Here is a 16,806-nt window from a genome sequence, read left to right as displayed (position 1 = left end):
TGGATGAGAGAATACGTTCTTGAATTCTATACATTTATGAATGCAATGAATTGGCATGCCTAAATGTCGGCCTCTTCATCTATCTTATTTGGGTGTATTGTGTAGCTTCCAGTGAACTAACTACATTAGATAAAGCAAATGACTATAATGAAACGCGAAGGCAGCAAACACACTATGTTCCTAAGTAGCTATCTGGTAGTGGGGTGATGAATGATGCTTTTATCCTCCCAGGTGAGCTGCATTTTCAATATTCTTCAAGTTCTTCAATACTTACGGGCTTTTAGAATACAAGCAAACAAATAAATCTTAAGTGCTACCAAACCCACAGCGCTGAAACACACCCACGTTTTCCGGATAGTACTCTTCTCATCATTTAGAGATTGTGACACGGGTCTATGCCTAAACTGCACCTATTTGCACAACAAAGGGTGACGCTTGCTGGGGGATTGTTGTATCCGTGCTGCGATACAATATGAAAAGCATCACTCTCATACACTGGCAGCCTGCTCTGTTCTCTCTCACGGCATTCCTTCTAAATGAGGTAATGGCCTGGATTTGGTGATCACACTGCCAGCCCGTAGAGTTTGCCCAAGACAAGAGAAGGAAAGGAGTGGAAAAAAAACCCGAAGAGAGAGCTGAATACCTGGAAGTCAGAAGCCCTCATCCCCTGGGACGATTGCTCTTGGAAGAAGGGTGCCAGCCTCCCAACCCCTGGGAGTCTGTACCTACCGATGTGAGACCCGGGGTTCCATTTCTTTCTGCTGTGTTACTAGTACATGTGTACCAGACAAGATGGCAAGGCTAAAGGACCCTCCAGGCTGGTCAATCATTTCCATGGAGGAATGTGTGGAATGTTTTTGTCCCCCTGCTTTCTTGGAAGGGAAGGCAAAACCCCTGAAAGATTTCTGGAATGATGATGCAGCAGGTTCCTGCTTTCAAAACCGCCGCTGCCATAATCCTACATTTGAAGGCAATGTGCTTGTGTGGTTTTGGCCAAAGCTAAGTGGCCAAAACGCACCAGTCTGTGGCTTCATTGATCTGTGCTAGGAAGGGACAGAGAGACCGAACTCGTTTATTTAAATTTCATTCCTTTGCTTGCTTTCAAAATTGTTTTCCATTCAGTGTGTTCTTCCAGCTTGGCCACAACCATTCTTGTCTCTAGAAATGAATTTGTTTCCTCCAGGGCTTACCAAAAAAATAACAGCTTGTCTTAGGCTATCCTCTCTAGGTGGCAGTGTCAAAGACTTCTTTCAGCTTTATGCCAGGTTTTCAGATTCAAAGAAAAGACAACACGAAGGATTGCATCTTGTTCCAGAACTACAGAAGTTCTAGAATGTTTACAAGATTCTGTGGGTTGGGGAACTTTTGATGTTCAAACCCATTTTTTTCAGTTCCTTGGTGTGACAGTCAGGGCCTCACAATGGTGCCCATTCGTCCCTCTCCTTCTTTTGACTATACAGGTGTGTGGTATCATCTTACGGAGGCAGAGTTTTCCATCTAGACCACCATCAACTCTGTCCTGCCAGCCGTTCCCCAAATAAACACACAGCTTAATTATAAATAGTCAGCCAGCAGTTTAGACTTGTCTCCGACCAGCTTTTATAACTTAGATGAATCCATTTCTATTCATCTGTGCGCTACCCCACAGCTTGTTCCCCTCATCTGTGAACTTCCTATGATGCTTTTCATACTTGGCTTGCAACTCTCCTGACTCTGCCCTTCTTCCCATCATTCTCTCTGCCCTGAACATCCTGCCTAGTCATCATCCAATCAGCCTTTTACTAGAATGAGAGCAACAGATCTTCCCAGGATGGAGAAGGGTTATTCCAGGGCAGTCTTACATATCAGAATGTGAAGGGTCAAGAGAAACCAGCTATTGTTCCCCCATTGTCTCCTCACAGCCTTTCTTCTACCTGCTGTTCTCGGGCTCTTCTTTCATTGAGTATTTTCTTGCTTATTTGTTTATTATAGATTTATATGTGGGAACTTAAGAAGGAGGGAAAGGAGAAAGGGGGTAGCAGACAGGCAGGCAGATAGACAGACAACTCCTAATGATTAAGAAGGGCCCCAGAAAATAGGTTAGTCCATTTGTCTTTTAAATGAATCATTGTCTATTGTGAAATTTAATTGACATGCAGAGAAGTGCTATATTCATTAGAATTTAACCAATTATTTTAAGGCAAATTACGTGTCAAGTCAAAAACTACCCAAGTCAGAAAGTCGTCTCTTTTTCACCCCGCAGAAGTTGTCAGACCTCCAGACTCCCTCCTTCCCCAGTGTCACCCTCCCTGTGACTTCTGTATTAGTCATTCCAGTGCTAATTTGCAGCTTCATCATAGGAATATGACTCCATAATCAGTTCTTATTTTGCCCACTTTCCTGCTTTAATTTAAATCAGACATGGTGTTCAGTCCTGTCTGGCTTCATTCACCCAGCCTTTTCTTTGTGCATTTTATCTGTGTGACTGGGGGATAGGCAGACTATTATTCATTAATCTTCATTGTTCTGAAATAGTCACAAACACAAATCTAACAGCATGCTCATCCTTCCTTCCACCGACCCCCCCCATCTCTCAGCTGTTTGGACCCCTCAGAGCAGCACCGAGGACAGGCATGTACCCTATGCTGTGGCTACATGAACACAGATTTCCATATGGTCCCTGTGATAAAATCTCTGAATTATAAGTCATTCCTGGTGAGCTTTCTCTCTGCCTCATGCTTGTGGATCAAGCTGTGAGCTCTCAGCTACTGATCCAGTGCCACACCTGCCTGCCTGCTGCCATGCTGCCCTGCCACGACTGTCATGGACTTGCTATCTGAAACCATGAGCCCTAATAAACTCTGATGTAAGCTGCCTTGGTTGTGGTGTCTCTTCCCAGCAATGAAAAAGTAACAAGTGGATGGTATCTTCTTGGTGAAATCAGTAGGCTGTGACTCACACTTAGGTACATCTGGCTTTCTTTTGAGTGATTCTTTTTTCTCTTAAATCTTGTATTCAAGCCTGTAGCCAAACATCCTTAATAAATTCTCCTACTCTGCTTTCTAAACAAGCTAGTCTTGACATTCTTTTCTGTGCCTTAGCTGTAAATCCTGTTTTGGATTGAGGCAATTTCCCTAAAACTCTAGGGAAATGCCCCAAGCTACTAAAAGTGATGGTAGGGTGCTGTACCTGTACCCCAAAGTGCTCAGTTTCATGCACTGAGGGAAGCTATGAATTAAACCTGATAAGAAGTAATTAGAGCAAAGAGAGCTTTATATTGACAATAGCTGTTGAGAAGGTCAGCAGCGTTTCAATAGGAGTTCATGAACATCAATATGGGGGAAAGGATGCTCCAACTAGAGATACAAAACTTTGAGGCAACAGCTACTGAAATATGAGCGAAGTGAGTCTAAATGGACAACTTAGACTCACAGTAAATACTTACACTGCCTTCTCAGAGGTCTTAGCAAGTGGAAGACAATTAGATGGAGCTTAGATTCTAAAAGGAGTCTATTTATTCCTTATCTGAAGAGCATATAACTACCTACAGTTCTAATCAGAGCACCCAAGACTGCGACAGGGTCATGACAAGCCGCAAGTTGTGGATTTAACTGGAAGGAAGGGAAAAAAAAAATTACAGTCTGACCAAATCTAAGTATCATCCAGGGACAAAACCTAAGAGTGTTGGCTTTGTTGTCAGAGCTCAAGTAGGCTGTGGGATCCTGTCCTGGCTCTGCTTCTCCTGCCTTCTCATATTCAAATCACTAAGAACAGAAAGCTAACCCATAGCTAACCTGTTCTCCAGACAGATAAATGCACAGTGGCAAAACCCCAGCGAGACCCATTTGTATGGAAAGACCACCTAATGGGTGATTAAACAAAGCAGGCAAGAAGTTGCTGGGACTATTAAGTAGAAACAGGGGAGTAATATGACCATATTTGGCCACCGAGATAGTATGTGAGGAGCTGCAATGGAGGTGGTGAGGGCTGAAGGTGATGACAAGGGTGCACTTGAGCATTTGGGAAGCTGATCACGTCATGGACCCAGATAGGAAACACAGACGGATGGAACAGGTTTGGGGCCAGATGAATTTCAGTTGGACACGCTGAGTTTGTGGTCCTGGCACTCCAACTCCACAGAAAGGTTGACCAGGCAGATGGATGAACAGGTCTGTAGGAGGCACAATACCCTGAACACAGCTTCCCCATCAATGTTTATTCAATACAAAATAAACAAAGACGAAACCAGTTTCCATGTTAGCGTTCCCACAGTGATATTTACTGGTTGGGTCCTTGCCGAAGTGAGGCTTGGATATATCCAACTTAAAAATAATTGCTTGCCACTTCTGTGCCCTCCCGTATGTTTCTCCTTCAACTGCCTAATTCAATCTTGTTTTTAAAAAATCAAAGATTTTGAGTGTTTCCAATGGTGACTATTCAAATACACTGTTGCCCTACCTTTAAAATATTAATTACTGGGAAGATAAGTCTCATCAAGAATATGTGCAACCATGTGCAGTGGCAAAGGCCATGAACTCTGCTTGACAGGATGTATTTCCCACTTCATTGTGTTATGACTGCTACTTGGGTCCTCAGACCTTAAAAACTTTGTCCTGCCAGTGTCCATTTGACAGTGGGTTCCCACTTGGGGGTTCCAGAACTACACACAGTATGTATGTGGTTGTTCACATAGAAGAGGATAGCTTGCACCTTTCCCCTTGGATCCCATGTTGAATACTGTGTGTAAGGGTTTAACAAAGCCCGGCTAGAAATATCTGTGGAATCTGAAGGCACATTGATGCTCACAAATTGCTACTTTGCAAAGCATTCCCATGGGTGTATGCACCCCAGTCACCCCCCACGAGGATATTATCTCTAATTACCTCCCAAGCCCTGAGAAGACAGCCAATGTCTCATGCATCTTGGGTCACCTGCACCCTGATCATCCCCACTAGGATATTATCTCTAGTTACCTCCCAAGCCCTGAGAAGACAGGCAGCATCTCATACATCTCGGGCCCCCTCCCTTATTCGAGTTCAGTGCTTTACATAAAAGACACCTCAAATTAAGCACATAAAGAATATAATGGGCAAAGATGCGCGCACGCACACACACACACACACACACACACACACACACATCTATTTGAGAGGTCAGATCTGCTGAGATCCCCACACAGAATGCTCATCTCCCTTCTGTTTGCATTCTATAGTACAGCAGGGGGTCACCAGACCAATTACAAATCGTGACCATTCACCAGGTAGAGGGTAAGGGAGAACAAAGCCATGCATTCTTCCCCCGTCATAATGGAACTTATAGCTGGCCACAGTATTTGTTCTTTTTCTCGTGTGCACTCTGAAGGATTCTCTACTACTTTTGTAAGTGTTCAAGAAAGAGCTCTTTTACTCCCAGCCCTGCTCATCAGAGCCAGGTGTTCGCAGCACTACCATATAGGAATCTCTGACTCATGCTCACCAAAGTAGAACTGCATAATAGGATCTATTCTGCTCTGACTAATTTCTCCTCAACACGTGTTGACTCATTAGAAATGGTGAGAAGAAAGTTAGCAAAAGTCATTGCCTTTTATTGCTTCCCTTGCAGGAAAACACACACACACACACATACACACACACACACACACACACACCTTTTTTCCTCTTTATAACAAATTAATTGCACACTGGGTACTATATAACTCCACAACCCCTTCAAGGATACCTGCTAGGAAAAAGCCCTCCTTTTGGAAGTCATACACATTAACGCACAGGGGAAAATTTTAGCTTGTTGTTAAGGCTGGAAGGAGAGATGTTCGGGCAGGCTGAGGGGAACCTTTGAAGAAAAATGGGAAGACGTCAGTCAAGAACAGAGATTAACCAGGGAGGGATAGGGTGAGGAGAGAAAGGGAGGAGAAAGGTTCTGAAGTACATTGTCCTTACAGTGTGACAGAGATTCTGGCCATTGGACCTTTCATTTGTCCCTTTAATCAATTGCCATTTGTGATGTTTTGCTTCTAGCCAAGCGCCGCTGTCTTAGGGTGGAGAGTGGCGGGGGAGGACCATGGCAATGTGGCCTCCAGGAGCCCTTCATCTCCTTCAGAGTTCAGTTCAAACTCTTTCTCTGCATCCCTCCCACAACACCTTTAGGATTCTTTCTCTTCCATCAACGCACACAATATTTCCATCTTCAATGTGTAGTCACGAGCAAAGCCAAAATCAATGGCTTCAAAAATAAGACACTTTTGTGCTTTTGGTCCGTGGACTAGGAATTTAAACAGGACTCATCTCTGCTGGGTAGAACCATCTAGAAACAGTTCTGCTGGGGTTAGAGGACCCAACATGGCTTCATTGTTTATCTGCTGCCTCAACTGAGAAGGCTGGGGTAGCTAGACAATGCTTCAACCTCATTGTCTAGAGGGGTGGTTGAGAGTTTCGGTAGAGCAACTCAGATCTTAAACAGAACAAAATGGAAAGTTCTCTTAAATCCCGTACAATGAGATGACATAGGCAGATTTCTGTCATAACCTCTGGGACAAAACAAGTAGTCAGGGCAGTCTAGATTACAAGGAAAGAGAAATGGACACCATCTCTTGATGTGAGGAGGAGAGTGTCCAGATAGGGAAGGTAGAGTGGTGGCTGCCAATGTTATTTTAGTATTTGTTGCTTTGTCATGTAATTAGTTGACTATATGAAAAGGCAGAGCCAGGATCGCATCTTTGTTGTGTCCTTCCCATGTTCAGGGATCAGACTGTTTGGGCAAACTAACAGATCTTTGAGGGCTGAAGACTGCCCTGGTGAGGCCAGTGGCTATGGAACCACATGATACGGGCTTGATTCCCTAGTTTTGCATGAATTACCAAGTTCCAAATGTGCGCCCGATTTTGTGTTTCTCAGAAGTAAGCTTGGGTAGTCTGTCCCCGTTCACACAGCTATTGTTAGAATGAGCATATTTTTCTTCCACATGTCTACACCCTGCAAAACCCTATATCTTCAAAAGATCTGATGTACTTCATTGTTCGGACTGTAAGCGCTTGACGTATGAAAGGGGGGACAAGTCTCATCTTGACTTTCAGCTTAAAATTGCTTAGCTAGGCAGTGGGGGTGCACACCATTAATTCCAGGATTTGGGAGGCAGAGGCAGGTGGATCTCTGAGTTCAAAGCCAGCCTGGTCTGTAGAGCGAGTTCCCAGGACAGTCAGGGCTACACAAAGAAACCCTGTCTCAAAACAAAACAAAACAAATAACAACAACAATGGCACAAGTTTTCTTTATTCTCTTGATATTCAAACACATTTCAGCAAACCTTATGACACATTTGAGGGAACGGGTATCTCAATTGGTGGTTACAATTAGAGCAATATTGTAAACACAGCCTCATTAAACCTTGTTACAGTAAATGTTATAAGAACTTAGCAGAGTGCCGAGGGACGGTAGGGATCTCAGTAAGTCCACAGACACAAATGCATGTGGGCATATCAAACCAAGGGTCTCACTGTGCCAGCAGTTACTGCTCTGTAGGGCCACTGTCACACCAAAGGTAACCCATCCTTGAGGATCTTCTCTCTGTTCTGTCCTTAGAGTACCATGGCAAACCTCAGCTAATGGGTGCACACTAGAGGGCAGAGGAAGGAAGTGGAGTGAGGCTTCATGTAATGCCCTTGACATTGTAAAGTGCAGACGACCCTCCATCCTCAGCTGGTTCTAACTCAGTCAGCTTCCTGTGCGTGAGGACGCACAGCAAGCCTTAGCCTTGCTTTGCGTGGTACTTCTGCATCTTCCTGGCCCTGGCTTCCCTGGAGATCGACTCTTCTGTGTCAGCCCTTTCACGCTTCTGAAATTAACTTCCGGTGAAACACCTTCTCTTGCAGCAACACAAATTCAAAAACATCAGTATCCTACTCTAACTGCAGTACAAAGGTGACTTTAGAACAAAACAGGGTGTCTTCGTATGTACGTGTGTGGCTACAGCCCCACTATAAAGAGAATAATAACAGAACGAAAAGCTTGCACACACTTCAGATCCAGAAGGTTGAAGTTATAGAGTAGCATTTGGCTAGTATCGCTTCATTTAAGTTATTTTTCATGTTTTAAAAATAAAAGTGATATGAATATATGATAAAATACATCATATAATTCAATAGTTCCTAGTACTCAAGTAAATGTGTGTTTTTATGTATTTATGCATACACTGTGTATTTATGAGTATGTTCTACATATATAGTATAAAAATAGACAAATCCCTCTTAATACTTACAGTTCCAATTAGATGAATAATAACACATACCAATTTTCACCTAGAAGATTCAGAGCATATTACAACCATGGAAAATTACTTGATGTTTTTATATTAAAGCAAGTAAGGATCTTTGTGTGGTTTATCATAAACAGCTATTTTAATTACACTATTGGTTACTCAAACTAAAAGGTTTGTGACCTGCAAATTCACTTAAGATAGAACAGTCCTCCAATACACAGTTCAGGACTGTCAGCCCATTGCAAAACATACTTAGCCTTTGATCCCGACCAAGTGCTCCCCAAATCATGAGCATCCACAGACACCATAAAACAAACCCTACAAACTTCCATAACTCCCCATACTCGGGCCTGCTTACCTACCAAATTCCTTATACGCATGGTTAGTTTCTAAAGTCTTCCTCCCTCCCTCCCTCCCTCCTTTCCTTCTTTTCTCTCCTTCTTACTGAATAAAATAAATAGGCTTATGGAGGTTAAATGTGTGTACGTGTTATAATTTATGGCATCGAGCCATATGCTATCGTATCTGGTTTAAAGCTCTGCCTCATGCCTATGCTTTATGGAGGAATGAAGACTGGAGGAGGAAGGAATGTGTGGTGCAGCACAGAAGATGCTCAGGATGGTGGAGACGCTATGGTGTGAGCACAATGGTAGATAGATACCCTTGCTTAGACAAACCTGTAGGATACAGCACCAGGACACAGGACTGATTCCCAGGGATTGTGAGGATCCCTGCTCTCATCGCTTGTGACAATGTGTTGTTCTAGTGAATAATGTGGTTGGTAGGAAGGTTTGAGACTGGCAGGCTGGCAATGCCATAGGGGAACTCTCTATACCTTACTGGATAATTTTGTTATGAATCTAAACCTCCTCTGGGCAGTAAAGTCTACTTTTTTTTTTTAACTTTTATTGATTCTTCGCATATTTCACATCATGCATCCTAATCCCACTTATCTCCCTGTCCCCTTGCATCTACCCTTTGCCCTTGTATCCTCCCCACAAACAAAAAAAATTTAACAGAAAAAAACAAACAAACAAAAAAAAACCCAACCAACCAAACTGATGTGGAAGGGTTAATTTCATTGGTTAATAAAGAAAATGCCTTGGCCCTTGATAGGACAGAAAATTAGGTAGGCAGAGTAAACAGAACAGAATGCTGGGAGGAAGTTAGGCAGACGCCATGCCTCTCCTCTCTGGGGCAGATGTGATGAAGCTCTGGCCCAAGATGGATGCAGGTCAGACATGCTGAATCTTTCCTGGTAAGACACCACTTCGTGGTGCTACACAGATTACTAAATATGGGTTAAGGCAAGATGTGAGAGTTAGCCAGTAAGAGGCTAGAGCTAATGGGCCAAGTAGTGTTTAAATGAATACAATTTGTGTGTTGTTATTTCGGGGGCTAAGCTAGCCAGGCAGCTGGGAGCCGGGCTGCAGGAACGCGGCCCACAGCTCCTTCTACACCAAACCAAACAAACAAAATTAAGTTAAGAAAAAGAAAGAGAGAAGAATCTTGTTGTGGAGCTGTAGTGTGGCCCATTGCGTCACACTGTTTATCCTGTAGTCCACACATCTTTACTTGCAGGTGTTCATTGCTGAAAGTCATTGGTCTGCCTCCAGGCCTCTGGCTTCTTCTAAGCCACTGATAATGACCTCTCACTGAGGCTCCTCTAGGACATCCTCTGGTCCTGTGTCATGGAGATCCTGCAGTTTGGGATCTGTAGGTTCATTTCCTTCATCTGCTCCAAGAGTTCACAGAAGATATTGGGGTGAGTCAACTCACATCCCTGGTTCTGGGCCTGGGTGGTATAGCTGGGTTGATTAGTCTGCCAGCTTTCCCTTATCATCACTACTGGGGCAAGCTCTCCAGCACCGCCTTGGCTAGCTCACACAATTGTTGATACAGAGAAAGTACTTGGACTAGTGCCTCACACTCAAAAGGCCATAAAGTTAGTTCCATAAATGTCAGTTATTACTACAGAAACATTAGTGAGGAGCATAGGCTTATGATGGTGATGGTGGAGCTGGTCATGACTGACTTTCTGTGTGGTCAACAGCTTAGTTTGATCATTTACTGTTTGCCACTCTGTTCTAGAACATGCTTTGCATAGCATGCAATCTCTGCACTGAAGGATCTTATTCATTGTGTTAGGGAAAGAGGTGAGGTCAAAGAAAACACACACACACACGATTGGTGTCTTTAAGTGTGGAAACTTGGAGTCATAAGGCATCCAGAATTCCTGTTTCAGACAAGAACTCAGATCAACTTAAGAAGAAATCACATAGTCAGGAGGCCAAAGTGGCTGGAGATATTTGCAGTGAAAATGAAGGCAGGCCCAGAAGGATTAAAAGTCAAGAGAAAAACTATTACATCAATGAAACCACCAGGCGACTTTGGGAACACAGAGCTGGCGACAGTAGGTGCCACCAAAATGGCTGAACACGAGAGTCACCTGGGAGTTTTCAAGGTAGGTTCATAGGACCCATTCTTTCTTCCTGAAGCAGAACTTTCATGGAAAGGTCTGGAACTTTTATTACCTTGTAAACTTTTCAAGTTCTGTTCATCAGTTACGATCCTCACCAAAAGCCACTTTAGCTACATGAATGTTAAGAAATCCAAGTTCTCAGACCTCTTACCCTGCAAGTCTATTAAAGCTTGGACCCTGCAACCCGAGTTTTAGCAAGCCCTGAATTCTGAATTTAAATTAGAGATGCTCAGATCCATGCAGGAGAAACAGTCAGCAGCAACCAGTTTCTTCCCAGCAAGGGGCTGATGAATGAGTAGGTGGCCAAATGCAGAGTCAAGAGTTCTTGACACTACCATCCATTTGTTTATTTATTTATCTTTAATTTTTCAGAGATTCTTTTATTTATTTTTTTTTTTTTTTTTTTTGGTTTTTCGAGACAGGGTTTCTCTGTAGCTTTGGTGCCTGTCCCGGAACTAGCTCTTGTAGACCAGGCTGGCCTTGAACTCCTAGAGATCCGCCTGCCTCTGCCTCCCGAGTGCTGGGATTAAAAGCGTGCGCCAGCACCGCCCAGCTCAGAGATTCTTAAAGTGGTATGTGTGTATGAGTGTTTTGCCTGCATGTATTTATGTGTCCCATGTGCAAGCCTGGTACCCATGGAGCCAGGAAGAGGGCAGTAGACCCCCTGACACCGTAGTTACAGATGGTGGTGAGCCGTGGTGTGAGTCCTAGGTGTTGAAGTTGGCCTTCTGCATAAACAGCTGGGTACTCTCTTTCAGCTCACTACCTTTTATTTCTTTTGGCTTTTTTTTTTTTTGCTCCAACATATTTTAGAGAAGATGAAGAAAAAAGTGGCTTTCTCCCTTTTCTTTTAAATTATGCTGTTAATATAGCACCAGCCATGCTAGATACACCCAGTGTATTTTCTCAATCTCATAACAACCCAAGAGCAAGGTTGATATTATCTCTATACCCATGAGAAAACACTCTCAGAGGTTTTAAATAATCTGCCCAAGGTCACACAGTTAATAAGTAGCTGAGCCGAGACGTGAAGGCCAGGGTTTTTCACACTATGCCAGTCTGCCTCTCATGCCAATCATCCTGTGTCCAGGACAATAGAACAGATGGGGAATTCAGAAACAATGATTGCCAGCCCCCCTACATCTGCCCCAGAAATCAAAGGTCCCGGAGTCTAAAGGGAGTGTAGGTCAGCACAAATTTCCAGGCAGACCGGAGGTAGCGTTGATGGGGCCAGTGTGAGCTTCAGTATTCCAGCCCAGGGCTCTTTCCAAAATACCACACTGAGAGTTGTTCTCAAACTGCTGGGACACTTGTTACATAATGTTCAAATTTATGTAGGAATGTGACTAATCCACATTTTTTGGTGTTTGATCAGATGTAGAATATAAATGAGGCAAACACTTAATTGAAAGACTCCAGCAGCCCCGCAATGAAGGGCAGCCTGTGCGAATATTTTCTAGTCTGTTATGGATATGAACTCTAGTTTACTACATCTGTTGAGATCGGTTCCATATTACGACTAAGCAGTTGCAGAGCTGTGTGGCATTCATGTCTGATTGAGTAGAGGATTTGGTAATGACTAATCTTCCAGGCTAATAGCCTCATGTGCTAGTCGAGCAAAAATTCAATGTTTGATGTATCCCTACCTGTCTCCAAACAACTGTGTGCGTTGTTCGGCAAAGCAGCTATCAAAGCAATCTGCTCATCACTCCACAGTGTCTCTCTTTGAAAGAGTCGTTATTTAAAATTCAAGATTTTTTTTTCTTTTGCGATAGAAAAGATAGCAATGAATAGACCTTACTTTCTTAAGAAACACCTGCCATTTGAAGAAGCATAAAGACTTGGAGAAAGGAAATACATATTTTAGTGGCAGTTCTGTGTCCTTTTAATTATAATTATCTCAGAGCTCTGGTGTGAAAATATAGAACATTTAACTAAAATAGATGAAACAGATCTCTAACTGATGTTGCTAATGGCCTCTTTAATGTATTTTCGTGCTCAGTTGCTTTTAAATGTTAGACCATACTCATCAAAATGTGACAGCCTAGGCGGCTGACACTGACCTCAGCCTTCAAATTTAATAATTCTAATAATTTAGAATTCTAATAATTTAGAATGTTCGGTTTATTAAAACAAGTTTTCGGGTGCCAAGTTGACGCCCTCATGGAGTGGAAGAACTCACTGTGATGTGGACCCAGACATTCGCTGGTAACTAGGCACCGTCGGTTTCAATGCTCCACCTCCTTGCTCCGTAGTCTTCTGACCCTGAGCCCTTCCTAGATTCTGCTGTCTTCATCTTCAGCCTGACCAGAGAAGCGACAGTTTTGGAGCAATTCCGACAGTCGGGTTGGTCCTACTCTGTTCCAGTAATTGACGGAAGACCTGGATAGGTAACAGGACTTTGAAAGTTGCAACATGGCTGAAACTATTGGGAGGGACTCTGAGTAATGAAGAAATGAAGAATTTTCTGCTCCTCACAGTTATGGCCCTGAGGCAAGTCAGCCTTAGGAAAAGGAGATTATTCCAATCGGACAGAGGTAAGGAAGGCAGAGAGCAGAGACAGAACATGGCCTTTCCTGCTGTATCCAAAGACATTCTGCCTTTGTACTTGCTCCTCATTGAACAAATCCATTCCCTCATTGACCCAGTCAGGCATAGTCTGCAAACTTCTCTGCTCCTCAGAACCACCTGAAGGGCTGCGAAAGCCAAGGCTCTGTCTGACTCTGGAGACTTCGTCAGTATGATCAAGGTGGAGAGCGCCTTTCAAAAGACCCCAGATAATTCACTGTTTACATTTTTCAAAATGTATTTCTTTATTTGCCTATTTATCTTCATGTGCATATGTGTGTGGGCACGTGTGTACCACAGCTTGTGTGGGGAGGTCAGAGGACTGCTTACAAGGCAGTTAGTGCCTTCCATCATGCAGATCCTGCGGCTCGAACTCAGATGGTCAGGCTTGGCAGCAAGTGTTTTTACCAACTGAGTTGTCTCATTGGCCCAGGATCCCAGCTGATTCAGAGTTTTCTGACCTATGGTTATATCTAGATTATAACTGATCTAAAGTCAATTGTGTACAAGGTTTCATGTACTTACATGATGGCTTACAGTGTGAGATCATCTTAATTTATATGTGTAGGTGCCGAGAAACACCCGAAGATGCCAACACCCTGCCTTCCAGGAAGCGTCAAACCTAATTTATGTTAAGCTTACCAAAAATAAACATTGTTTGCATCTTTCTTTTCTATTAATGATGACAGTCCATTAAAAATATATTGATAAAAACCATGAAGCATAGCATGTTTTTAGGGTCAATGATAAAGGTCTTGGAGCCATACAATCCTGCGTTACAGGAGTACCTCATAACAATCCGTACTTAGAAATTGTTCATAGTCTCCAGATTTTCTGATTTACAAATGGGAATTAAAATTTTACTCTGTAGCCGGGCGGTGGTGGCGCACGTCTTTAATCCCAGCACTCGGGAGGCAGAGACAGGAGGATCTCTGGGAGTTCGAGGCCAGCCTGGTCTACAAGAGCTAGTGCCAGGACAGGCACCAAAGCTAACAGAGAAACCCTGTCTCGAAAAAAAAAAATTTACTCTGTGTTTTGTATTCTATGAAACAGAATATGAAATACTTCTAGCATAGTACTTAGTATATGATAAGTGCTTAAGGTCTATGTGAATGTGTATGTATATTTGTGTATATATATTATATAATTGTGTGTATTTATATAATTATATATATTTATAAGTAATATGCTATATATATTAGAGATAAGTACTTGTGTACTATGTACATATATAATTTTTTGTTAGTTTCTTAAGTACCTTAGGGTAACATAAAAATAGAAAGTCCTCATTACTCAAGACTTTAAAATCTTATACTTATCAAATTGTTGACAGAAACAGAAGTTTTTAAAACACAAAAATGCTTGACAAAGAACTTTCCACTTACATTTTAACCACCTTCTCTACTCAGCAGCATTTCTACATATCCATCATATTTGTGAATTCGAGTCTATTCCTGAACATCTGGTAGTAAAACTCAATTGCAAATTATTGCAAATTGAAGTTAAAAATCTTAAAAATGACCTGAGATTTTGCAATGGTTGGGAATTTTGCCTGATTATACTCAAAGTCCTTGATAAATAAGGACAAAGTGGAAAGAGATAAATGAGCAGTTGGAAGTGTTGGGTGTAGCACCGTAATCCCGGCAGTCAGGAAATAGACAGAACTGCTGGCGACTAAAGCCAGCTCACTCAACACGGAGAGTTACAGAACAAGACTGTCACAGCCTGGACCAGGGAAGACCAGATCAAAGCCATGTCTCCTGGATATGGCAGGACCTGAATGCACATCGACCCACACTGTTGTTTGCTAGATCAAGCCAGTCAGCATTCTAGCGTGAGTGGGAAGGGCTCATGAGCCTCCATCCATAGCTGAGGAGCTATAGACAAGTTGATAGGTTCTGGGCAGGGAGACTCAGTTATCTGTAAGAGCAAGGCTCCTGGTAGGTAGCCTTGCTCTAGTGCATGGCTCCAAATGCAGAAGTATATGACGGGCAGCACACATTGAATGCAATGATTAATGAATTAAGAACAGAGACATAAAATTGAAGTTGGAGGTGGGTGGGGAAATTGGGGTGGATCTGGGAGGAGCTTAGGAAAAGAGTTGGGGTAATAGGATCAAAATATATGTAATGCCCAAAGAACTAATGAAAACATTTTAAAATATTCAAAGAAAATAAGAACACATGTAAAAATATCAAATTAACATTTATTTATTCTTATTTATTCATTTTACATCCCGGTCATAGTTTCCCCTCCTTTCTCCCCTCCCATTCTCTCCCCCACAGCCCTCTCTGTTCCCACCCAGAATCCACAAATCCAACCTCCTTGTTTTTGTTTAGGAAAGATCAGGTCTCCCACGAGTATCAACAAAACATTACATATTAATTTGTAGTAAGATTAAGAACCTTTCCATGTACTCAGGATGGGCAAGGCAACCCAGTATGAGAAGTAGGGTCCCAAAAGCCCTGTAAAAGAATCAGAGATAGTCCCTGTTCTTGCTATAAGGAGTTCAACAAGAGGACCAAGCTACACAACTGTAACATATATGCAGAGAGTCTGAGTCAGTCCAGTGCAGGCTCCATGGTTGTCAGTTCAGACTCTGTGAGCCCCTATGAGCCCAGGTTAGTAGATTCTGTGAATTTTCTTGTGACTCCTACTTTCTCCTCTTCTGCAGGATTCCCCAAACTCCACCTAAAATAAAATAAAGAATTCAAGTAAAACATCTGGAACTTTGGTGTGACAAAGTCTTGTGAATGGAAATGATTTGATTGTCAAAAGTCGAAGAATGGTTCTTGATAATAATAATGTCTGTTTTCAAAGAGAACCCCAGGATCATGTAGCAAAAGACAAATAGAAAATTCATATTATTTTCACAGTAGATCGGCATCATATGAAATAATCAGTACTTAATTCATTCTTGGAAACAGTGAGGCCATAACCGACATTTGTTAAAATTTAAACACTAAAATAAATGCCTTTTCAAGATATTTGTATCTCTTTTTCAAGGTAAAGTTCTATTTACACTATTCACCACCATGTGCTCTACCTCTCGGGTCTGAGCTCTATATGCATTCACATTTCATAGGAAACAGAAATCAAGGCAGTAGTGTGCTTTAAACTGAGTTGTCAGCAGCCCTGTGCTGCCAATGAGCTGATTCGCCCTCTGCCCTAGAATTTGTATCTATTGGGAAAGAGCTGGTAAGGTAGGGAAGGTGTTCTGTGAGCGTTTCAGGGAAAGTGCTTAGAAGGGAAGGAGTGGTTTGTTTCTCTCCTTGTTCTGTCCTGCTCCTTGGGATGAAGGCAGGAGCTCTAGCATCTACGCTAGACAACGAGGAAGATACACACATGTAAAATGGTGGAAAAGAATATCAGGCTCCTCAACCTCACTGAGACACTCACACATGAGACTTCAGATGTTTGCTTCGAGAGACTTCGTGATCTCTCAGGAAACTAGATAATGAATATCCCAATGATACTTGTTCTTTTACAGATTTAGCAAATTACTTTGTTTAATTACATTTAGTTTT

The sequence above is a fragment of the Microtus ochrogaster genome, chromosome 8, assembly GCF_000317375.1.
Source record: "Microtus ochrogaster isolate Prairie Vole_2 chromosome 8, MicOch1.0, whole genome shotgun sequence".
Classification (NCBI taxonomy): domain Eukaryota; kingdom Metazoa; phylum Chordata; class Mammalia; order Rodentia; family Cricetidae; genus Microtus; species Microtus ochrogaster.
This window is presented reverse-complemented; position numbering follows the sequence as displayed.